General features: G+C 40.4%; 1 long non-coding RNA gene across 2 annotated transcripts; it reads left to right on the forward strand.

Annotated features, from left to right (window-relative positions):
* The first annotated feature begins 12,523 nt into the window (after positions 1-12,523).
* Positions 12,524-24,822, forward strand: LOC140484272 (uncharacterized). Of its 2 annotated transcripts, none has more exons than XR_011962172.1 (3): positions 12,524-12,672; positions 14,633-14,730; positions 23,960-24,822. It is a non-coding gene; the product is annotated as an uncharacterized lncRNA (long non-coding RNA). The 2 variants fall into 2 exon arrangements; XR_011962173.1 differs by lacking the exon at positions 23,960-24,822 and adding an exon at positions 23,167-23,434.
* Positions 24,823-24,846: the final 24 nt, after the last annotated feature.

Below are 24,846 nucleotides of genomic sequence, written 5' to 3' on the forward strand. Positions count from 1 at the left end.
CGAGGCGGGAATTCAACCCGGGTCTCTGGCGCTGTGAGGCAACAGTGCTAACCACTGTGCCGCCCACATAGATACGGAGAGGTTGTTGCCCCTTCTAGGACTGACTAGGACCTGGCCATAATCTACATGCAAGAGGTCACCCATTTAAGACAGAGACGAAAAGAAATTTATTCTGTCATGGGGTAGTGACTTTGCAGAATTGTTCACCATAGAAGGTATAGAAACTATGTTGTTAAGTATATTCAAGGCTGAGATGGACAGATTTTTAATCAGTAATGGAATCAATGGCTATGGGAAAAGGCAGAAAATTGGAGTTGAGTATTATCAGTTGATCTCATTGAATGTCAGAGCAGATTTGATGGGCCAAAAGGTCTACTTCTGCTCCTATATCATATGGCCTTATGTTCTCATGGGAGACAACCCGCTCCACTCAGAATTCCTAAGTAGATTATGCAGCTGCTAGCAAAAGTTTATTTTTGTTTTTAACATATCACTAATGTGTCAAAAGGAGCAGGAATGCTCCTCATACTCGACAGTCCTTGTGATCAGTGACTTTCCCCACCCCAAATTTTGCCACACTGTAACTTTAGCCCCTAACTCCTCTATACCGTTCCCCCTTGTTGCTCCGACTATCTTTCCCCAACACATTAACTTCAGGCCATTGATTATGAACAAAGTGGTTTAACGCTCATCTTTAAAAATCACACGACAACTGGTTATAGTCCAACAGGTTTATGTGGAGGCATTTGCTTTCAAAGCGCTGTTCCTTCATCAGGAGCAGAATCATACGACACAGAATTTACAGCAACAGGATTGCCGTGTCATGGAATGTAATATTAAACAAATTTAGCTTGAGTCTTTCATCTTTTAGAATGATCATGTTAGTTTTGGTTCCTTCATATGAAACTCCGAGAACTTTTTTTAAAGTTACATTCTCAAGATAGTTTTTAACAATAGGTGCCATCTCAGCTCAGATAATGCATTGAAGGTATGAAGTTAAAATCAGTCTGTGTCCGTTAGGTCAGACTGATTCTATTTCTAAAGTGAGATTTCCAGAATTTTACATGGATTTATGCAGTTTTTGAGCAAAATAAATGTAATTCTGCAAGTACAAATTCACCCCACAAACTCATATGAGTGTGTGTGTGTATGGAGGAGACTGAGTGAGTGTATGCATGTGGGTGTGGGTAGCAAGGGTTTATCTGTAAGAAAATGTATGTACGTGTGTGGGCATAATGGGGTATAAGTCTGTGAGAGCATGTGTGTGTGGGTGTGAGTGTGGGGAGTGTATGCATGAGTGTATGAAAGAGAAAGCTTGTGTATGAGAGAGGGTGTGTGTGTGCACGTGTGAGGGTGTACTGGACAGTGGGATCATCTGTAATGCAACATGAACACAAGGTCCTGGTTGAGGCCATCCCCATGCGTATCAAACTTGGCTGCCAACCTCTGCTTAGCTACTTTTCGTTGTTGCCTTCCCAAAGTCTGCTTTGGAGGATGGTCACCTGAAGGTCCGAGGCCAAATAGAGTCATAGAGTCATGGAGATGTACAACATGGAAACAGACCCTTCCATCCAACTCATCCATGCCAACCAGATATCCCATCCCAATCTAGTCCCACCTGCCAGCACCCAACCCATATCCCTCCAAACCCTTGCTATTCATATACCCATCCAGACGCCTTTTAAATGTTGCATTGGTACTAGCCTCCACCACTTCCTCTGGCAGCTCATTCCATACACGTACCACCCTCTGTGTGAAAAGGTTGCCCCTTAGGTCTCTTTTATATCTTTCCCCTCTCACCTTAAACCAATACCCTCTAATTCTGGCCTCCCCGACCCCAGGGAAAAGACTTTGTCTATTTACCCTATCCATGCCCCTCATGATTTTGTAAACCTCTATAAGGTCACCTCTCAGCCTCTAACGCTCCAGGGAAAACAGACCCAGACTATTCAACCCCTCCCTGTAGCTCAAATCCTCCAACCCTGGCAACATCCTTGTTAATCTTTTCTGAACCCTTTCAAGTTTCACAACATCTTTGTCCTGAATTGTTGAAGTGTTCTCCGACTGGGAGGGAACATTCCTGACTGGTGATTTTTGTGTGGTGTCCATTCGTCATTGCTGCAGCTTCTGCTGGTTTCACCAAAGTACCATGCTACGGAGCATCCTTGCCTGCAGCATATGAGATAAACAATGTTGGCTGAGTCACATGAATACCTGCCACGTACATGGTGGGTAGTGTCCCCACATGTACTGGTGGTATCTGTGTCGACACTCTGATACGTCTTCAGTGTCTGCCGTGACGGGGTTGTATGGAGTTGTCCTGAAAGCGGGCAGTTTGCTATGAACAATGATCTGTTTGAGGTTTGGAGGTTGTTAAATGCAAGAAGTCAAACTTGGTAGATTCATCTGAGTAGAGTGCCTAAAGAGACAACTCACTGTGAAAACATTAATGAGACCTGAGAACCAATTTTGTTTCAGCTTCTGGCCTCTGATATGCAGCATTTTAGCCACAAGTAATTTCCACTTTTTTCTCTTGTCTTTTCAGCCACTGGCTAGTAGCATTAATTCCATTTCATTCTGTTCTGCTCCATAATTGGTAGCAGGTCTTCAAATGCTCATGCCCCTGCAGTGTAATTCTCTCTTACTAATTCATTTATCATTTTAGTTCCCTTCCTACCAACAAAAGCTTTCTAAACATCAATCACGCATTTGGTCACCTCCACTTTCTCTAACCTTTGCTTTGTGTCTGTTCCTGCTGTGAAATTCCATGGCAATGTGATATATAATTGCGAGCTATTACATTTATACTTGTTACAATCACAGTCATACTGCGCTACTGCAGATGGTAAATTGTTTTTCCTTTACCTTTACTTTCAGCTGTACCATCAGCTAAGACAAAAACCTAACAAAGTAAGACAAATTTAGTTAAAATAGAGCTACAACAACTCAGCCAGACTCTTTTCCTTCATACACAGTTGAACCAATACTAGCTATACATTGAGCCGATTACCACCTTCCATCAACTTTCCACTAACCCTGCAAAGCAGGAGGAAGATCTACTAGGAATCTAGTCCTCCCTCCTGGAAATTTGCATCTGGAAAGCACAAAAGAGACCTTTCTTCCAGCAGGAGTTGGACAATCAAATTTAGGATATGGAGGAGGCAGGAAACCTCCCTGCCTTGTTCCCTGCAGCAATCTGTTATCACTTTTTATCATGATAGCATTAGAAAATCCAAAGGTGCCCTTTTCTGTGGGCTCTGGAGTTTCTACAAAGGTACCAACTGCCAATTTTGAACTTGATGATCTATGTCAGCCAGAGAAAACTTTTCATTTCATCTGCCCCTCAAACCATTAAGAAATGCTCTATTTGGGCAAGAACTATAACAGAATGTACCTAACAAGCTTGAATATTTCAAGAAATATTGAAAACAATTGATGAGAAAATGTACGTTAGATATAGTGCATAATGATTTCCAAAGAAGTATTTGATAGGGTTACACTTAGGATTTGGGTGGAATGGTGGCTCAGTGGTTAGCAGTGCTGCCTCTCAGTACCCAGGTGCTGGGTTTGATTCCTGCCTTGGGTGACTGTCTGTGTGGAGTTTGCACATTCCCTGCGTGTCTGCATGGGTTTCCTCCGACAAACCAAAGATGCGCAGGTTAGGTGATATGGCCATGCTAAATGCCCATAGTGTGGCACATAGTGTTAGGTGCATTAGTCAGAGGTAAGTATAGGGTAGGGGAATGGGTCTGGGTGGGTTACTCTTTGGAAGGTCAGTGTGGACTTGTTGAGCTAAATGGCCTGTTTCCATATTGTAGGGAATTTAATCTAATTAAATGGTAGAATGAAGGGAATAGGAATAATGGATAGGCATCTGAATTAGAATGATCAAAAAGTGGTCTCTCTCAAGAAATGTGCTTGGACACAAACTATTTACTGTATTTATTAATGACTTGGTTAAGGCAGTAGAAAGCCACATGTCCAAATATCCAACCACCTGATGAAGGAGCAGCGCTCCAAAGGCTAGAGCTTCCAAATAAACTTGTTGGATGATAACCTGATGTTGTGTGATTTTTAACTTTGTACACCCCCAGTTCAACACCAGCACCTCCAAATCGTATCCAAATATTGGGAGCATAGTAAAGTCATGTAGCTGGCACCATAATATTGCAAGGAAACACCGACAGATTAAAAGTTTAAATCCTAGGCACATGGATTTCAACACAGATAAATGCAGAGTCCTTTAGTTTTGACCAGAAATTAATAGATCCAATAATTTGTTAAAAAATATTGAACATTTAGAAATAGTGGAGGCACAAAGAGATTTAGGCATTTGTACAAAAATCATTAAATTGAGTTCCCAGGTTCATAAAAATATTAAAACAAATCAAATTAAATGTTAAATTTAGCAACTATAGAAAGTGGGTGTCGAAGGAAGGAAGTTTTGCTACAGTTATAGTAAGTTCTGATTAGACCACATCTGGAATAAGTGTATGTTTCTGAGCACCATGATTCAAAAAGTATTTACAGACCTTCAAAGGGGTGCAGCACAAATTCACCAGAATGTAACCAATTACCACAGGCTGGATTATGTGTAAAAGTTACATAGACAAGGCTTATATTTCTGGAATATAGAAACTTAGGATCAGTTTTTTTTAATATAGTGCAAGAAATTGATGGAAGATAGAGAAAAGTTTTCTGCTGGAGAGGGAGAACCATGGAAGTAACTTGGCCTGATCATTCAGAGAAGATCTCGGAAACAATCCCTTACACAAATTCTCATTAAGTGTGAAAGTCTGCTGCAAAGGTTAATGGATGTAGTTAATAATTTAACCTCTGAGATCAATAAATTCTGGCAAGAATAAAATTTAAAGCCAAGGCAGGCGGATGGAATTGCAACACAAATCAGGCAAGCAAATTCAAGGGGATGAATGGCCTGCATGTATTACTGTGTAAGTACTCCCTGGGAAAGAAGTTTCAACTTGCACAATTTTTGCAAGTGTTTATATTGAGGAAGCAGCAATTATTTCTGTTGGTAAAAAGGGTACCACCCTCATCCATGAATATCAATCTAAGTGATATTAATGATATTTTAATCTAAAAATGCCAAATGACTAGTAAATTCCAACAGGTAGTACATGATTATGTACATCAGAAGAAGACATATCTTGCTTCCAAAGATGAGGCAGTGCATTCCATATTAACTGAAGCACTAACTCTTGTTAATGATTGGATTTTCACTGGACAACTGGCTAGATGTTGCTTCTCAGCTGCAGGTCTACAGAAGCTCTACTGGACAACTTTTTATAGCCTCCAGCCTGTTACCAGCACTTCAGAGTTCACCAAATGATTAGTCCTTTAAACAATTCCTTCAGATCAGCTCACCACCAACACTGTCTGGTGCCTTAACACCCACTCTAAATGAGAGATATTAACATAAAGTGAAGACCATTGATTCCTGAGCAAATTTGCATGTTTTACATTAATTGCTGCTTAACAAACTACTAACAAGAAGAACGACCAATTCTGTCAGTTTTGAGCACTACACTGTGTTAAGAAATTAACAACTATGACAGAAGTGCAATTACAAAGCAAGGCGTAAGAGAAACAGGACAATTCTGAGAATTGTAACGAGGAAGTACAAAATACCAGAAGTTACTGATTAAAGGGACTGGGCCTTTCATTTCCTAATAACAAGTGTAAGAACAGGGACAAAAAATAATTTCCAATCAATTAATAGAAAAATCAAAATCAATTTTAAACTGTTTGTTGAGAACATATGTACAAATCAGAAATGAAAGAAATTCCACATGTTATGATAGTTGTAAAAGGTATTGTCGCATTTTGACTTCCATAATCTGACTTTTAATATCTTAGATTAAAATGGTCTTTAAAAATGGTAAATTGACTGAAGATGGCCAAAAGGACCACTTGAACAGATTCAACAAGTTCATGAAATCAATAATCAAGACCCAGACTGTATTGAAATTAACATGTCACCAAAATGACTAAACCAGTCCCTCAAATCTGTATCCCCTGATTAATTCAGTTTCACATATTGGGGTGAAATATTCCTGCATATTTTCCATTTTGGGTAAAACAATGAAACCAGATTAGGAAATATAAAAATAGTATTCCATACAATCTGCTTTTAGGCCAAGCAGTGAGAAGAATGATAGATTCATAATAGCAGAACAGGAAAACTTGCTCTGCCTCTCCCAGTTTCTTTCAGCTTCCTGAAAAGTATTGCTTCATGTTACAACTTGGAGAAACACCCATTTACTGACAATTAAATAAATTTACAAACTTTGCTATTGATAATGATACAAGTCATGATAAAACAAGTATGGTCTCAGGTCCGGCATAACACCTGGAGGATGCTAAGGATTCTGTGTCTAGGCTTGATGTTTCACTAGATTATTTATCTCAAGGTTAGTAAGTAATAAAATTATTCTTTCTCTCACTGAAGATAACCTAACACTTCTTTCCTCATTTTGAACCAGCAAACTGTGTTTTAACTGAAGTATGAAGAGAGTTGTATACTAAAAAGAATTAAAAGTTTTTGTTGAGGCCAATCGAAAAAGTTAAAAAGAGGGGAGCCAATTCACTCATCCTCCCTCCTTGCATATACAATATAACCATTAAAACATCTCACTTGATCTTAATAGGAATGGAGATGAGTCACAAGTAGCAAAACAAGAACATCAAATTAGGAACACAAGACTGGAGGCCTATTGAACCTGCTCAGCCATTAAATGATTATGACTGACCTTGGGTTCCAACTCCATGTTCCCACCCATTCCCAGATCTTTGATTTCTGAGAAACCAATAATCTGTCTATCTCAGACTTCAATTTATTTATCAGTAGAGCATCCACAACCCTTTAGGGTAGAAAATTCCAAAGATTCACAATGCTATGAATGAAGTAATGTCTACACACCTTACTTCCAATTGATCAGCCCTTAATCTTGAGACTGTGCCCCTATGTTTTAGATTCCCCAACCAGAAGAAACAATCTCTTAGCATCTACCCAATGAATCCCCTTCAGAATCTTATAGATTGCAGTAGGATTGCCACTCATTTTCTGAATGCCAGAGAATATAAGCCCAGTTTATCATCATAGAACAACCTCTCTATCTCAGGAATTATTCAGTGAATTTTTCAGAACTATTTCCAATATATGTATATCTTCCTTAGTATGGAAACCAAAACCATAAACTCTTTTCCAGATGTAGATTCACCAAAGCTCAAACCAAAACTACAACTGTCGCAAAACATCTTTGTTCCTGTACTCCAATTTCTTGCAGTAAAGGTGAACAAATAACATGGCTTCTTTATTGGCTGTTGTATCTGCATGCACATTTCTGAATTTCTAGTATAAGCACACTTAAGTCTCTCTGAAGATCAAGATTTATAAGTTTCATATCTTTTAAAAAAAATTCTGCTTTACAATTCTCGTGACCATAATGAATAACTTCACCTTTCCCCACGTATACTCCATGTACCTTTTTAATGCCTGCTCACTAAGCCTACTTACTAATATGTTTTTTTTGCAGCCATTCTGTGTCCTCCCCACAGCCTACAATTCCACCTATCTTTGTTTAATCAGTAAACATAGATCCATTACTCTCCATCTATTCAACTAAGGCATCAATATAGATTATGAATAGCTAGGAAACCAGCACTTATCCTTGCACCACACAATTAGCTGTAGCAGCCAACTTTAAAACAATGTGTTTTGGACCATTCTTTGCTTTCTGTCCATTAACCAATCATCTCTTCATGCCAATATATAACCCCAAACTCCATCTTGTCTTTTTTCTTATTAATTCCTGAAATGTGGAATTGTTGGTTGTGCCAGCATTTGTCGTTCTCCCAAATTGCTCTTAAGAAGGTGGTGATGAGCAGTCATCTTGAACTGCTACAGTCCATTTGGTGTAGGTGAACCCACAATGATGTTAGGGAGCGAATTCCAGGATTTTGACCCAGCAACACTGAAGGAACTGCAATATATTTCCAAGTCAGAATGGTGAGTGGCTTGGAAAGGAACTTACAGGAGAGACGATGTTCTCATTTATCTGCTGACCTTGTTCTTTTAGATGGTTGTGGTCATGGTATTGCAATGGGATATCGAAGGGGCCTTGGTGAATTTCTGCAGTTTCCACCAGATGCTTTAAGCAGTACACATTTATGTAACTGAGCATCGATGGTGAAGAGAGCTACTGTTTGTGGATGTTGTGCCTGTCAAATAGTCTGTTTTGTGCTGAACAATGTCAAACTTTTTAATACCACCATCCCCTTTCAAGCTTATTTCTTTTGTGTTGTACCCAAACAAATGCCATTTCAAATTTCAAGTATATTACATCTATCAGTTCCACATTATCATCTGTACTTGTTATACCTGCAAAACCTCAAATAAACTTAATAAACAAGATTTCCAGTGTGAAAAGCCTTGATAACCTGTTCTACACAGATTTGTTTTTGTAAGTGAATTGTTAAATCTTCTTTAATAATGGATTCCAGCATTTTCCCAAAAACTGGAATTAACAAATTAGATTAGGTTCCCTATCGTATGGAAACAGGCCCTTCAGCCCATACCGACCCTCCGAAGAATAACCCATCCCCCTACCCTATATTTATCCCTGACTAATGCACCTGACACTACAGGCAATTTAGCAATTCACCTGATCTCCACATTGTTGGAGGAAACCCACACAGACACAGGGAGAATGTGTAAACTCCACACGGACAGTTGACTGAGGCGGAATTGAACCCAGGTCCCTGCTGCTGTGAGGTAGCAGTGCTAACCACTGAGCCACCATTGCCCCAAATGTTCTGAGTCCCAACTTGTCTACTTTTGAATTCTCTCTGTCTCAGTTGCATTAACAGAATACTCATCGATTCATAGTCATTGAGGTCAACAGCACAAAAACAAAAGGTCTTTCAGCCTACCAAGTTTGTTCTGGTCAAAAATAAACGCCAGTCTACACTTTAATCTTATTTTCTAACACTTGACCCATTGCCTTGTATGCCTTTGGTATTGCAAATATCCATCTAAATACTTTTTAGATGTTATGAAGCTTTCTGCATCTGCCACCCTTAAAGGCAGTGAGTTCCAGATTCCCACCAACGTCTACGTGGGAAAAAGAAATTCTCTCACCCCCCTCTAAACCTTCTGTTCCTTACCCTGAATCTATGCCCCCAATCATTGATCCCTCCACAAAGGGGAAACGTTTCTTCCAGTCTAGCCAATCTATATGCTTCATGATTTATACATTTCAATTATTTCCCCCTTAGTCTTGTCTACTTCAAAGAAGGCATCCCACTTTATCCAATGTCACTTTCATAAATAAAACTCTCCAGCCCAGGCAACATTTTAGTAAATCTGCCCTGCACCCTCTCCAGTGTGCAATCACATCTCTTCTACAATGTGGATTACAGAACTGTATACAATGCTCTAGTTGTGGCTTAACCAACATGCTATACATTACAAATGCTATCAAAAACAGACATTTCTGGAAAAACTCAGCAGGTCTGGCAGCATCAGTGGAGAGAAATCAGGGTTAACATTTCAGGTCTAGTGACCCTTCCTCAGAATTGATGGTAGCTCAGAAAAAAATGTTTTTTTTAATGCAGAAGATAGAGTGTGGTTAGAGGGTAAAGAATAAATAATCAGTGAAGATAGAGCTCAAAGAGAGAAAAACCATTGGACAGTCAAAGGAGTGGCTGGATCAGCCTGGGAGAATGAATAGCTGCTAATAGGAACTATTAGTTGCTGACAATGGGTAGTGTGTAAAAGCATACCATGTGACAACAAGGCCTGGTGTGTGAGGGTAGGGGAAAGCACGGGGAAGATGCTCAAGCACTAAAATTATTGAACTCAATATTGAGTCCAGAAGGTTGTACCGTTCCCAAGAGAATAATTAAATGCTGTTTTTACAGCTTGTGCTGAGCTTCACTGGAGCACTGCAGCAAGCCTGAGATAGAGATGCTGACCAAGGAACAGGGTGGGGTGTTGAAGTCACAGATAACGGGAAGCTCAAGGTCTTTTTTTTTGTGGGCAGAATGCAGGTGACCCAGCCTACAATTTAGTTCCCCAACGTAGAGGAGACCACATTGTGAGCAGCGAATGAAGTAGACAAGATTGTGTGAAGTGCAGCTAAAGCACTCTAATACCTGGAAGGTGTGTTTGAGCCCTTGGATACAGAGGAGGGAGGAAGTAAATAGGCAGGTGACACATCTTCTGAGGTTGTAGGAGAAAGTGTCGTGCGACTGTGGGGAGGGAGTGTGGGGGAGGTGTTGGGACTGAAGGAGGGGTGGACCAGGGGGTCACAGAGGGAATGGTATTTGCAGAAAGCTGAAAAGAGACAAGAAAGGAATATGTGTCTGGTGGTGGTATCTCACTGGAGGTGGTAGAAATGCCAGCTAATGATTCTCTGGATGTGGATGCTGGTGGATGGGAGGTGAGGACAAGGGAGACCCTATCGCTACTGTGAGGGGGGGGGGAGAGAGAAGGGGTGAGGACTGAATTCAGGAGATGAGTCGGACCGGCTGAGGGCTATGTTAACCGCGATACTGGGGAGTTTTTCAGCTGAGGGAGAAGATGGACATTTTGGATGTCCCTTTTGTCAAAGTTAGCATCATCAGAACAGGAGTGATGGAGATAGAGGAATAGGGGGAGAATGGAATAGAGTCTTTGCAGGAAGCAGGGTGTGAGGATGTATAGTCAAGGTAACTGCGGGAGTCAGTGGGTTCATAGTGGATTTTGGTGATCAGCCTATCCCCAACAATGAAAACAGAGATGTCAAGGAAGGGAAGGGAGGAGTCAAAGATGGACCAGGTAAGAGCAGGGTGGAAATTGGAAGAGAAATTGATAAACTTTTCCAATTCCAGATGAGAAGAGAGAGAAGCAGCACTGATGGTATCATCCATATACCAGAGAAAGAATTGTGGGTGAGGTCCAGAATAGGACTGGAACAAGGAATATTCCACGTACTCCACAAAGATGTAGGTATAACTGGGGCCCATGCCACACTTTGGCCTGAAGAAAGTGAAAGGAATTAAAGGAGAAGATGTTCAAAGTGAGGATGAGCTCACCCAGGCAGAGGAGGGTGGTGGTAGATGGGAAATTTCATGTCTCTTTTCCAGGAAGAAATGGAGAGCCCTGAGATCATCTTAATGGGGGATTGACGTGGAAAGGGATTGTACTCTAGGGAAAGCAAGCCATGCTGAAAAGGAGGTGGCTGGAGCCTGTGAACTAGCAATTTTGAAGCTGATATGCATTGACCAGGAAAGGCAAGCATACTAAATGCCTTCTTCACCATCCTGTCTACTTGCAACTCTACTTCAAGGAACTATAAACCTGCACTCCAAGGTCTCTTTATTCCGCACCACTCCCTAGGACCTTACCATTAAGTATATAAGTCCTGCCCTGGTTTGCCGAGGAGTTCAGATATTATGTTACCGTTCAACAGGATATTGGGTCAGACAGGATAGTGAATACACAAGAGTTGGAGTTGGGAGAAGGGAAGGGATGGAGTCAGAGGAAAGGGGAGGGAAGGCTCTGGAGGGCAGTGGGTATATCTGAGTTGTTGCATCTTGTGTTCCTTGATGCCTGAAAAGAAAAGCAGTTTCTTGTAAGCACGATGAATGAGCCGGGGGATGAATTGGAACTAGGGAACAGTGCAGCTCTGAGCCAGTAGCGGTTCTACTGGAGAGAGAGGTCAAGAATGTGCACATCATGATGCATGGCACTGAGCATGGGTCTCAGGATGTGGTGTGAACAGCAGTCTGTGGAATGTTGAACATCACAGAGATACCTATGATCCTGGGTGGATTCAAAACACGAAGAATGAAACTTGAGTTGGAATCCACATGTGGGGAGTCTGAGCTGGAGGCAGTCACTGAGGAATGAGATGTGGCTATGGAAACAAGATTTAGCAAATACCTTGTCAAACAGCAGGAGTGACAGCGAAATTCATGATGGTGAACAAGAAAAAAAATTGGGATGGAAATTCTGTCAGAGAGAGAGGAGCAGAACTTTTTCAAGGTAGGCATGCCTGAAAGAGATGAGGTAATGAGTTAAATACTAAAATGCATTACATTATAGCTAACAACAAATTATAAAGCAGCCATCATATCAGCCAAGTTCCATGAACTTAAAGCATTGTCTTATCATGCTTGTTGCTATAAGACTATTATGATTACCTTGTTCTCCTGACCAGCTTGGGGAGAACACTTCAAATGCTTTTCTATTTTTATTCTTCTTCTTTTTATAAATAGAATATCTAGGCACTTATACAAATAATACTTTAGTTATTCAGTGAAACATATTTTTTCTCATTCCACAGATTTGCTGAATTTTGTAAATTTGTCATTAATTTGATGTTTACAAAAGGATCTGATCCTTAATTGCTGTTAAAATCTTACTCTGGTGTTTGCCAAGTCTGACAGTGAATCATTAAAACTGACAATAGCACCCCCTATAGGAGAGAATGCACCCACCATATGCTGCGTCCAAAAACACTCTTAGAAATAGCGTAATCTTTGCTTGTGAAAATGTGAGTCTAGAAATTATTGGTGGGAAATGTAATTGGCAGACAAGAAAAGCTATTTTAAATGGGATAATCACTTTTTCCAAAATAGTAGCCAAAGGAATGTCATTTGAATATGGTAAGAATTTGTCTGCTAATGTCACTCAAAGTTTGCAGCCCCGTAATATTAAAATGAATGCATGATCTAACAGTCTAAGATTAATAAACAGGTTATCTTCAAGTCTTTGGCTGACTGTCCTGAAATCCCTCAATCGCAGTAGTGTAAACTATGGATATCTAACAATTAATTATAAAGTATTAGTTTAATTAAGCAAAGCATGGACGTCTGTTTATCTGAATTGTGAGGTTGAATGGCTGTCTTTAATGACTGTGGTGTATCAGTTTTAGTTTATAATCTTAAAAAGTTTGCTCGCTTTATTGGTTTTTCAGCATGTGTAATATTGTTTCCATTTCTGTTGCTATTTGAAACTGTTGTATGATGCTGGGTTGGATGATGTGTGGAATTTATGACGTAGCATCTGAAAGCGTTTTGAATGATTGAGATAGAATCTACAGTAGAACTAGATTATTATTTATGATACTCTAGGTCCTTTGTTCTACAAATTATACCCCGAACACCAGCTGGAAGTGAGATATATCCAGCTCACTTGGATATGTTTTAGAAGGAGGACAAGTGGCAGATGAAGTAGTTCGAAATATCTATTCAATCAACGGAGGTTTAATATAGATAGATGTTAGGAAGAAGTTTGGAGACTGCATTATCTGAATTCTTGATTTAAGAAGGGACCCGAATATTGTGTGACCTGAAAAAAAAACAGAAAAGAGAAAGCAATTCATAAATATGCTTTTGTTTTCCGCATCAGCCTGTACTGCTGAATCCCCTGATGCCATCCAATAATCAAATCACTCGAGCCCCTATTTGTTAGTACAGGATTGATTTCAACTAGATGTGAATGTTTCAATAAACTGCTGGTGACTGTGATTACTGGTGTTTGCTTATTTGTTCGGCGTAATGCTCTGTCTCAAGGGAAGAATTTGACTGTATTCAACGTGATTAATTTGCAAAGTAAGGAACATTTATTATTTCATAATAAGTACATGATTATGTAATGTATTAGGAATTACATCTCTTTGAGCCAGGCTGTGAAAGGATTCACAGAGGAATTCACAGCAACTTGACTACCACACAGAAGATTTCACTGCTGCAGCAAAAAGCCCTTTGCCCTCATTAGGAGATTTCCATCAGAAAACCATTTAGTGATGAGATCAAAGGGTTAAATGAGATTCAGTGGAACAGCTGATCAAAAAATTGTCTTGGTCAATTTTCTACATGTAAAAACAACTGTGTAGAAGGTAGTACAGTTCAAGAATCATAGGATCATTGTTCTTTTGGCTTTTCTCTTCACACATTCTTAATGATTGTACTGAAACTGGGAACTGATAGTGAGCAATAACATGCCCACAGTGTACAGCTATTTGAATCCAGCACCAAACCTAGCAATTCTGGTTTAGACAGATTAACAATTCCGAATGAAAAGAATGGAAGTGTCATGTTGGTGCAGCAGGGGTCTGGTCCTACAAGACTGTGGTTATCTTCATTGTTGTTAATATGCACAATACCTGACTGAGAAATGCTACATGTTCAAACATTTAAAAAATAAATTCTTTAATTCTCCAGGACAGACAGTATTGTTTTAATGAGTATCAGAGAGAACAATTTCTTGTGAATTTTATAGCAATGGAACTACATAGTTTTGAAGAATAGGTACCATGTCTTATTTATGAAGATAGGACTTTGACTTGTAAAATTATCATCAGCTGGGAGGGTTTCTGATAACAGAGCTTTGATAGTTATAAAGCACTTTGTGGCTGCAGTCTATTGTCTGACATTTTGTTGTGGTTTAAGGCAAAGGAAATCTTGAAGTATGTCAGCTTGTTCTTTGTTATTTTTAACATATGGCAGATCCACAGCTTTACTTGTGCCTCGATTTCTGTGCACCCTCGTTGCCTTGGCACAAAAAATGATGTTCAAAAGTAAATGTATTTTTATTAAATCAAGTCATAATTATCCTTTCCAGGAGGCATGTCCAGTGGTTTCAGTATTGCCAAGGTCATTACTATTGGATACCCTGAGATTTGGACAGATGCACTATGTGGCTTACAGAATCAATTCGAGGTAGGTAATTTTACTGTCATCAAAATGAAAGAAAAAGGTTGGAAAAGGGAACAACAAATTAAGCTAACTCAGTCTTGAAAGATATAGGCCCCAGTAATTGCAATCCAGCCAGGATGCAATTTTTTTCTTTCCACTTTCATTTCAGAGTGTAGTGCTGGAAACTCACAGCAGGTCAGGCAGCATTCAAGAAGCAGGAGAATCGACATTTCAGGCATAAATCTTCATCAGAGCTTATGATTCCTGATGAAGGGCTTATGCCCGAAATGTTGATTCCCCTGCTCCTTGGATGCTGCCTGACCTGCTGTGCTTTTCCAGATCTACATTCTTGACTCTGAGCTCCAGCATCTATAGTCCTCACTTTTTCCACTTTCATTTCAGTCCAACAAAGTTATTTGCAATACCATTCATCTCTTGCTACATTTACCCCTCACCAATTTCAGTCAGGTGTTAATCAACTCAAGTCCAACTGTGCTCACACACTCATAGCTTCCTTGGACATAAAGCCCAACCTGTCCAGACTTAATCCTAAATCCCCACTAATCTGCACTCTATCCCCAGCACAGCTCATTTGTTTTAAAATCCTTGTTCATGTCCATAAATCATTAAACATCTATACCTTGTTCTTTCAGTTTATCTCCCAGTGTTCTTCTCTGAATCTGACATTCTATAAACCTTCCCCAATCATCCTATCCGGGTCCTCTGGATCACCCCTCTTAAAAATTTATCTTAAACTTTTCCCAAACCACATTCAAACATCTCTTGAAACTCTATTTTTTGAACAATGTGCTTGGTAACTTTCTCTAGCCATCCTCCCTAAATCTTGTTTGAGCAAGTGATCTTCCCATTCTCTCAACTAGAACTCTGTGTGATTTAGGCAAACAAAACCATGTTAACTTTCTTAAAAATATAAATCTCTCATGAATTGCCAAGTAAAATAATCCCATCAGAGCACTTTAAAGTAAGATCTGAAAACAAATTCAAGATTTTCTTTTATCAGAGAGCAGAAAAAGGAAAAATTATTTGCTTTGTAAAGTGAATGAAAAATCAAAATTACTGGAGATAAAGTCTGCACTGTAATAATGTCCACTTTCTTAATGCAGATTGAGACAAAGGTTTATTTCTAAAAAAAGGGAGATTATTTTCACACTGGGTGACAATGTAAAACGAGTTGTAGATTTGCTCCCATTTAATATAGGCAGTGAATCCATATAATATTTGTAAATTCCACTTTGGAAATAGAACCAGTCTGACTCAAGATTGGTCTGATTCCCAATTTTAAAGCATTGGCTGACCTTTTGTTATAAAACCTTAAATTATCTTGAGAATGTGACTCAAAAGAAGTTCTGGTATTAATACATTAAAGAACAGAAACCAGCAAATCCATCTAAAAGATGAAAGACTTAACAATCTAGGTTTGTTCAATGTATCATTTGTATCACTGTAATTTTTTGCTATAAATTCTGTGTCTATGGTCCTGCTTCACAACCACCTGATGAAGAAGCAGCACTTTGAAAGTTAGTGCTTCCAAATAAACCTGCTGGACTATAACTTGGTGTTGTGTGAGTTTTAATCATTTATACACACCCTGCCCAATTTTGTTTTCCTTTGAATTCAATTTATAACCCATACAAAAATGTGAAAATTACTCCTATTGAACCCAAGGGAAAGGAATGCCATGAGGGGTTGTATAACGGACATCCTGTTTGCAGTCACGAGCATTCAGCCTATAACGAACGCGAAAACAACCCCTGCATTTTCAAATTACAAAAATTACAAAATAGGAAATTATAGCAGAACTGTATCTTCCACTTTGCCATGCAACAAAGTCTCTACTTCATTGTAAAAGCTTTTCCATTTACAAACCACAGCGATGATCCTCACAGAATTTCCATTTATTCATTCATTCAACACATAGGAAGTCTTCCATGGTCTCTAAGGTTACCACACCCAAGTTCTCAAGACATACGTCCAGGGAGCGGAAGCTTCATAACGGGAGTGCAATTGACACCATGTGTCCTTTTAGCCACAGCATAGCTGCATAAAACCACATGTTCTTTAGTTTACTGAGCAACCTCAGTGAAAGGTTTAGGCCCACATTATAGGACATGATCAAAGTTAAAAAGAGTAGGAGATAGAAAGTAAGCCAAGGAACTGTGCCTGAATGACAAAATAACTTTGGGTTTCATAAATCCTGAAGACTATGGGAGGAAAGCCAAACTTAGAGTTTAAAAGTTTGACTGATTTGAGTACTGGGAGAGAATGAGTTTGAGTAGGAAAAGTGTCTGTTTCACCACACTTGTGACTCCTCAGATAGCAAAGCCGTCTGGTCCAAAGCAACAAGATCCAGACAACACCCAGGCTTGTGCTGATAATTAGCAAGTAACTTCCATGTGTCAGAAGTGCCAGGCAATGATCATCTCCAACAAGAAAGAATCCAGTAATCACCCCTCTACAGCCAATGCCATTAAAATCTCTGAATTCCTTATTATCAATATCCTTGGGTTACCATGGCCAGAAACTGAATTATACCAGCCATTTAAATACTTTGGCCACAAAAGCAGGCCAGAAGCTGTAAGTTCTGTGGCAGGTAACTCAGCTCATGACTCCCCAAAGCCTGTCCACTCCATCCAAAAGGAACAAGTCAGAAGTGTGACTGAATACACCCCACTTGCTTGAATATTTGCAGTTTCTGCAGCATTCAAGAAATTTCATACTGTCCAGGACAAAGCAGCCTGCTTGATTGGCACCCTTTCAAATACATTCAACAAACACTCCCTTCTCTACTGATATACAGTACGACAGTGTGTACCATTTACAGGATGCACTGCTACAACACATTAGTAAACAGCACCTTCTAAACCTGCAATCTCTATCACTTAAAAGGATGAGGGCAGCAAATACATGGGAATACCATCACATGTAAGTTTTCCTCCAAACCATACATTATCCTGAGTCAAAAGCATATTGTCGCTCCTCACTGTCACTAGGTCAAATTCCTGGAACTCCCTTTCTGAAAGTAATGTGTATGTACCTAAACAAATGGACTGCATCGTTTCAAGAACGCAGCTCACTATCACCATCATCTCAAGGGGAAATAACAATGGGCAATAAAATGCTCATCGAGCCAGTAACAGCCCCATAGTCTGTGAATTAATTTTTTAAAATGCAATATTATAAATTTAGAAATATCTCTAAACACCTTTTTTAAACTTCATTTCGCAAGCTGCCTTAAGGGCCATTATTTTTAAATATAGATTGCTATTTGATGATAAACATCAATGTTTAAAGATTGGCAGATTAGACGAAGGTTTTTAAGCCACTAGTTGATGAGCGTACATGCATGATTGGGTGACCACTCTGAAGATTCATGATGCGTGCACCTTTGCACTTTACAAAGTAAAAAATAGAACCCATGTAGTTATATTTATTCATTGAAAAGGTAATGATAAAAGAGCACGATAAACATAAAACTGTTCTAACATTGGATTCAATTGTCCTTTGCAATGGTTAAAATCCAAAATCAATTTTATATACTAAAAACCTTGAATACTAAAATATTATTCACATTTTTAATTATTTCTCTGTTTGTCAAAGAAATAATGAGTTCTTTTTATAAATCCCATTCTTGAACCATTTTGATGATTCTGACATGGTTACATTTCAATAATAAACAAGTATCAATTCATGTAATTTTGATAATAACGTCAGCCTTTACACGTTCACTGACCATTATGCATCCTCGCATCTCACACACACATGACCTTGTTGTATTGAGAATGGCATTTTTTAAAATATATTTCTCTCCTAAAACAACAGATTTACCACTTTTTTTTCATTTATGAAGACAGTAAGCAGAATCTTTTGCATACTCTCATTGAGAGCTTAGAGGTGACAAATGTATTCTGTAGGCTGAGTGGAGTCATACATATAAACCCCATTTTCCTGACTCCATCAGAATTAAGATCTGCACGGGAGAATACATAGAGTCATACAAACAAAAACAGAAAAGTCCATGCCCAATATAAAACCAAACTAAACTAGTCCCACCGGTCTGCTCCTGGACATATCCCTCCAAATCTTTCCTATTCATGTACTTATCCAAGTGTCTTTTAAACATTGTAATTGTACCCACATCTGCTCCATCCTCAGAAAGTTCATTCCACACACAAACCACCCACTGCATAAAAAAATTGCCCCTTTTGTCTTTTTTAAAGCACTCTGCTCTCACCTTAAAAATTTGCCCCCAGTCTTGAAATTTCACGTCCTAGGGAAAAGACAACTACCATTAAACCTCTCTATGCCCCTCTTGATTTTAGAAATTTCTATAATGTCACCTCTCAACCTCCTATACTCCAGTTAAAAAAGACCCAGCCCATACAGTCTTTCTTTATAACTCAAGCTTTCCATATCCGACAACTTCCTGCTAAATCTCTTCTGAATCCTCTTCAGCTTAATGATATCCTTCCTTTCACTGGGGTGTCTAGAACCAGAAACAGTACTCCAGAAGAGGCTACTATGTTCTGAACAACCTTAACGTGACTTCTCAACTCCTACATTCAAAAAACTCAGCAATGAAGGCAAGCACGCTAGAAGTCTTTATTGAAGCTTTAGGTGGCCAATTAAGGACTATATAACATCCCAATCCTGCCACCACTGGCATTTTAATGCAGTTTCAGGTAGGCCTGTCACTACACAGTCTGCCCAACAAGTCATAGAGTCAAACAGCTGTACAGCACGGAAACAGACCCTTCAGTCCAACTCGTCCATACTGACCAGGTACCCTAAATTAATCTAGTCCTACTTGCCAGCATTTGGCCGATATCCCTCTAAACCCTTCCTATTCATATACCCATCCAGATGCCTTTTAAATGTTATAATTATACCAGCCTCCACCACCTCTTCAAGCAGCTCATTCCAAACACAGTCCACCCTCTGCATGAAAACGTTACTCCTTAAATCTTTCCCCTCTCACCCTAAACCTATGCCATCTAGTTTAGGACTCCCCAACCCCGTGGCAAAGACTTTGTTTATTCACCCTATCCATGACCATAAGATTTTATGAACTTCCATAAGGTCACCTTTCAGACTCCAACGATCCAGGGAAGATAGACCCAGCCTATTCAACCTCTCACTAAATCTCAAACGTCCAACCCTGGCAACATCCTTGCAAATCTTTCCTGAACACTTTCAAATTTCACAACTTCCTTCCGATAGCAGGGAGACAAAACTTCACGCAGTATTCCAAAGGTGGCCAACCCAATGTCCTGTACAGTCGCAACATGACATCCCAACTCCTATACTCAATGCACTGACCAATTAAAGCAAACATACCAAATGCCTTCTTCACCATCCTGTCCATCTGTGACTCCACTTTCAAGGAACTATGAGCCTAAACTCCAAGGTCTCTTTGTTCAGTGACATTCCCCAGGATCTTACCACTAAGTGTATTAGTTCTGCCCTGATTTGCTTTTCCAAAATGCAGTACTTCACATTTGTCTAAATTAAACTCAGTCCATTTGCCCATCTGATCATGGTCCTGTTGGACTCTGAGGTAACCTTCTTCATCATCCACCACCTCCAAATGATTAGGTCAAAGTGCACAGGCCAATTGTCACCTCAGCAAAGAGCAATAATTCAATCAAAGACTCAAGCAAATGGACATCAGGGAGGGAAGGAAGCAATGTGAGCATACCCAGGCTTCAAGTTCCCCATGTCTAACTCCTAAAGCCCCCATCCAAATCTGCAAATCTTTACTTTCTGTTGTCTTGCATTATCTTAGGATTCCATGGGGTAGAAAGTATGCATTGTTTTGGCTGTAGTCATGGCCTCCTCAGAGACCATGTGGTAAAAACAATGACTGCAGATGCTGGAAACCAGATTCTGGATTAGTGGTGCTAGAAGAGCACAGCAGTTCAGGCAGCATCCAAGTAGCTTCCAAATCGACGTTTCAGGCAAAAGCCCTTCACCAGGTATAAAGGCAGTGAGCCTGAAGCATGGAGAGATAAGCTAGAGGAGGGTGGGTGTGGGGAGAAAGTAGCATAGAGTACAATGGGTGAGTGGGGGAGGGGATGAAGGTGATAGGTCAGGGAGGAGAGGGTGGAGTGGATAGGTGGAAAAGGAGATAGACAGGTAGGACAAGTCCGGACAAGTCATAGGGACAGTGCTGAGCTGGAAGTTTAGAACTAGGGTGAGGTGGGGGAAGGGGAAATGAGGAAACTGTTGAAGTCCACATTGATGCCCTGGGGTTGAAGTGTTCCGAGGCGGAAGATGAGGCGTTCTTCCTCCAGGCGTCTGGTGGTGAGGGAGCGGCGGTGAAGGAGGCCCAGGACCTCCATGTCCTCGGCAGAGTGGGAGGGGGAGTTGAAATGTTGGGCCACGGGGCGGTGTGGTTGATTGGTGCGGGTGTCCCGGAGATGTTCCCTAAAGCGCTCTGCTAGGAGTCGCCCGGTCTCCCCAATGTAGAGGAGACCGCATCGGGAGCAACGGATACAATAAATGATATTAGTGGATGTGCAAGTAAAACTTGATGGATGTGGAAGGCTCCTTTAGGGCTTTGGATAGAGGTGAGGGAGGAAGTGTGGGCACAGGTTTTACAGTTCCTGCGGTGGCAGGGGAAAGTGCCAGGATTGGAGGGTGGGTTGTAGGGGGGCGTGAACCTGATCAGGTAGTCACGGAGGGAACAGTCTTTGCGGAAGGCGGAAAGGGGTGGGGAGGGAAATATATCCCTGGTGGTGGGGTCTGTTTGGAAGTGGCGGAAATGTCGGCGGATGATTTGGTTTATGCGAAGGTTGGTAGGGTGGAAGGTCCCCAATGTAGAGGAGACCGCATCGGGAGTAACGGATACAATAAATGATATTAGTAGCTCCCAATGCGGTCTCCTCTACATTGGGGACCTTCCACCCTACCAACCTTCGCATAAACCAAATCATCCGCTGAAATTTCCGCCACCTCCAAACAGACCCCACCACCAGGGATATATTTCCCTCCCCACCCCTTTCCGCCTTCCGCAAAGACTGTTCCCTCCGTGACTACCTGGTCAGGTTCATGCCCCCCTACAACCCACCCTCCAATCCTGGCACTTTCCCCTGCCACCGCAGGAACTGTAAAACCTGCGCCCACACCTCCTCCCTCACCTCTATCCAAGGCCCTAAATGAGCCTTCCACATCCATCAAGTTTTACTTGCACATCCACTAATATCATTTATTGTATCCGTTGCTCCCGATGCGGTCTCCTCTACATTGGGGAGACTGGGCGCCTCCTAGCAGTGCGCTTTAGGGAACATCTCCGGGACACCCGCACCAATCAACCACACCGCCCCGTGGCCCAACATTTCAACTCCGCCTCCCCCTCTGCCGAGGACATGGAGGTCCTGGGCCTCCTTCACCGCCGCTCCCTCACCACCAGACGCCTGGAGGAAGAACGCCTCATCTTCTGCCTCGGAACACTTCAACCCCAGGGCATCAATGTGGACTTCAACAGTTTCCACCGCCTCCTCAGAGACCATGCTGACCAAAAGACCTGTAAACTTCTGATTGGCTCGGTCCTAATGCTGGATGCAATCTGGGTCTTGATTCCAGCCTTACCATTGCCTGATTGGCCTGTGGCTCAGAAGGCCTACTCAAGTGGAGGCAATATAGGGTGTTTGTCAGCTTTCCAACCAGCAAGCAACACGCCCAATTCCACACGAAGATTCTGTCCAGTACTTCTGCAAAACGAAAAAGAGACTGAATTCACTTGCAGGTGCCAAAAGAGATAGCAAGAAGGATAAGTAAGTTGGCCCCAGAAAGGAACCTGTCACCTTCTCAGTCATTCACCAATTATGTGCTGGTCAAGAAGAGCCATTGGGAATTTTCTTAGCCCACCACCAAATAGGCCCTTAACTGGTAAAGTAATGGTCATTTAAGGGTATCAACCAACCACTATTCCAATTATTTGCTGCCCTAGCAGGTAAGACAATACTGGCTTTTCAATTTGGAAACTAGAGAGGCCTGCCAGCTGGTTTGTGGCTGAAGGCAGTTGTTTTTCCATTCTAAAGATCATGCTACTGGAAGACTATAGCTAATCTAGCATTACTTCTGCCATTGGTACTGATAATTCTGCCTTAGCAACTGAAGAATTGACTTATTTCTCTTGAACTTGTGTCATCTCAGCATCTGACATCAAATTCAAATCTGTTATAACATTTGTTCTGCAGATGGTTTTGCTGTTTGAGTAACTTCAGTTAAATATTCCTCAGTGAGTGGGTTGTACTGCTCACTTTTACTTTGAGTGTTGCTTCTCACAAACTTTGCTGATTTCTGTCACCTGAAGGTCACTCAGTGAGGATAAGAATGGAAAACATTTCTACCACTCCTGTATGGTTGCTGATTTTCTGCAAATATGAAACAATTCTCTAATGCTATAGATAATCTCAGAAGATTTGTTCTTCTTTTTAGATTCTGCCACACGTTTACAAAGCTCAATGAAATCTTCTACCAGTTAACCCTGACTGGTTGGATGACCACAGTTTGCTCTTGGGCCAGTTGTTCCCTGACTGGCTCTTCTCTGAATATACTTTACGTAACCTGGTTACTCTTGAACAAAAACAGAGTGCTGGAGAAACACAACATGGATTCAAAATATTACCTTTGTTTTCTGTCTACAGTGGCAGCTAGACTTCTTATATTTCTCAAGCACTGTCTGTTTTCATTTCCAGTTTCCAGCATCTGCATTTCTTTATTTTTATTTTGGTTTCTCTTGAGCTATTCACTGTCTCTTGGATATTCAGTCTTAAAAATGAAAGCATTGATTGTGCACCATGTATACCTTCTGAATTCGCTTATATACCTTGTGTTGCAAAGTTGCTTGTGGTATATCTTTAATCTTTAGTGTAGTGCCACTTGGGGCATGCAGCTTTATCTTCATAGGCTGTAACTTCTTTTGGTAAAAACAATGACTGCAGATGCTGCAAACCAGATTCTGGATTAGTGGTGCTGGAAGAGCACAGCAGTTCAGGCAGCAACCAAGTAACGTCGATTTCGAAGCTACTTGGATGCTGCCTGAACTGCTGTGCTCTTCCAGCACCACTAATCCAGAATGTAACTTCTTTTGGTTCAGTCAAGTATTCAATTTAAGACAGAGATGCCTTAAAGGTAATAAATAAGTATTGACATAAACAGGTTCTGTCAAACTGACCTTCTGAAGAAGGGTCACTGGACCCTAAACATTAATTCTGGTTTCTCTCCACAGATGCTGCCAGACCTGCTGAGCTTTTCCAGCAATTGCTTTTTTTGTTTATGTTTCTGACAATCACAAGTTTTTGGATCATTCATTTCCCCCAGGAATGAACAGGATATCTCACAAATGCTGCTAATTCTACTGGTTTTGTTTAAGTGGGTACTTGACACATGAAACTGTGTCCTACATCTGTACGTCCTCTGGAAGTGACTTTTGTTTCACAAATTAGTATTCTTTTGTCGTGCTTAGGAACTGCTAGTGCCTGTGACGCAATTTTGTTCCATGACATTAATGGTGATTCTTAGTATCTGCTGTTTGGCTTATTCTTGTTTTATCTGGTCATGTGTCTTTAGAGTGCTTATACCTTTTAAAATAGATAATCCTATTGTTCTCCCATGACAGGGATGATCTTTTTCTTTCAGACTTCCCTGTGATTCCTTTTGGTTTCTGTTCTAATGCATTCAAAATAATTTTCTCCAATGTCAAACCTTCTTCAATCTGTAATAAAAAAACTAACAAAGGTTCATCAATAATTCCAACAACAACTCCATACCTGATGAATTGTGATTTAAAAAAAAGTCACAGTTTCCAACTAATCTGTGGTAGTCATTAATGAAATTATTTGTTAGTTCCTCTGGATGCTGAACTCTTCGGTTAAATAATTCTCTTTAATGAATTGTATTTGCTGGGGTTAAAGTAATTGTCAAAAGCTGGTAGAATTTCTCTATAAGCATTTGTACATTCTTTTCTGTCTTTGTGATTTACAATTTCATCAGTTCTTGATTCTATTGAATATATTACTTGTTCAGCTTGTGATTTAGTGTTCTCATTTGGAACAATTATGTATCATAAAAATGTTTTATCCAAGATTTAAATCCGTGTTATATTTTGCACATTTC

This window comes from Chiloscyllium punctatum, chromosome 2 (assembly GCF_047496795.1).
Source record: "Chiloscyllium punctatum isolate Juve2018m chromosome 2, sChiPun1.3, whole genome shotgun sequence".
NCBI lineage: Eukaryota > Metazoa > Chordata > Chondrichthyes > Orectolobiformes > Hemiscylliidae > Chiloscyllium > Chiloscyllium punctatum.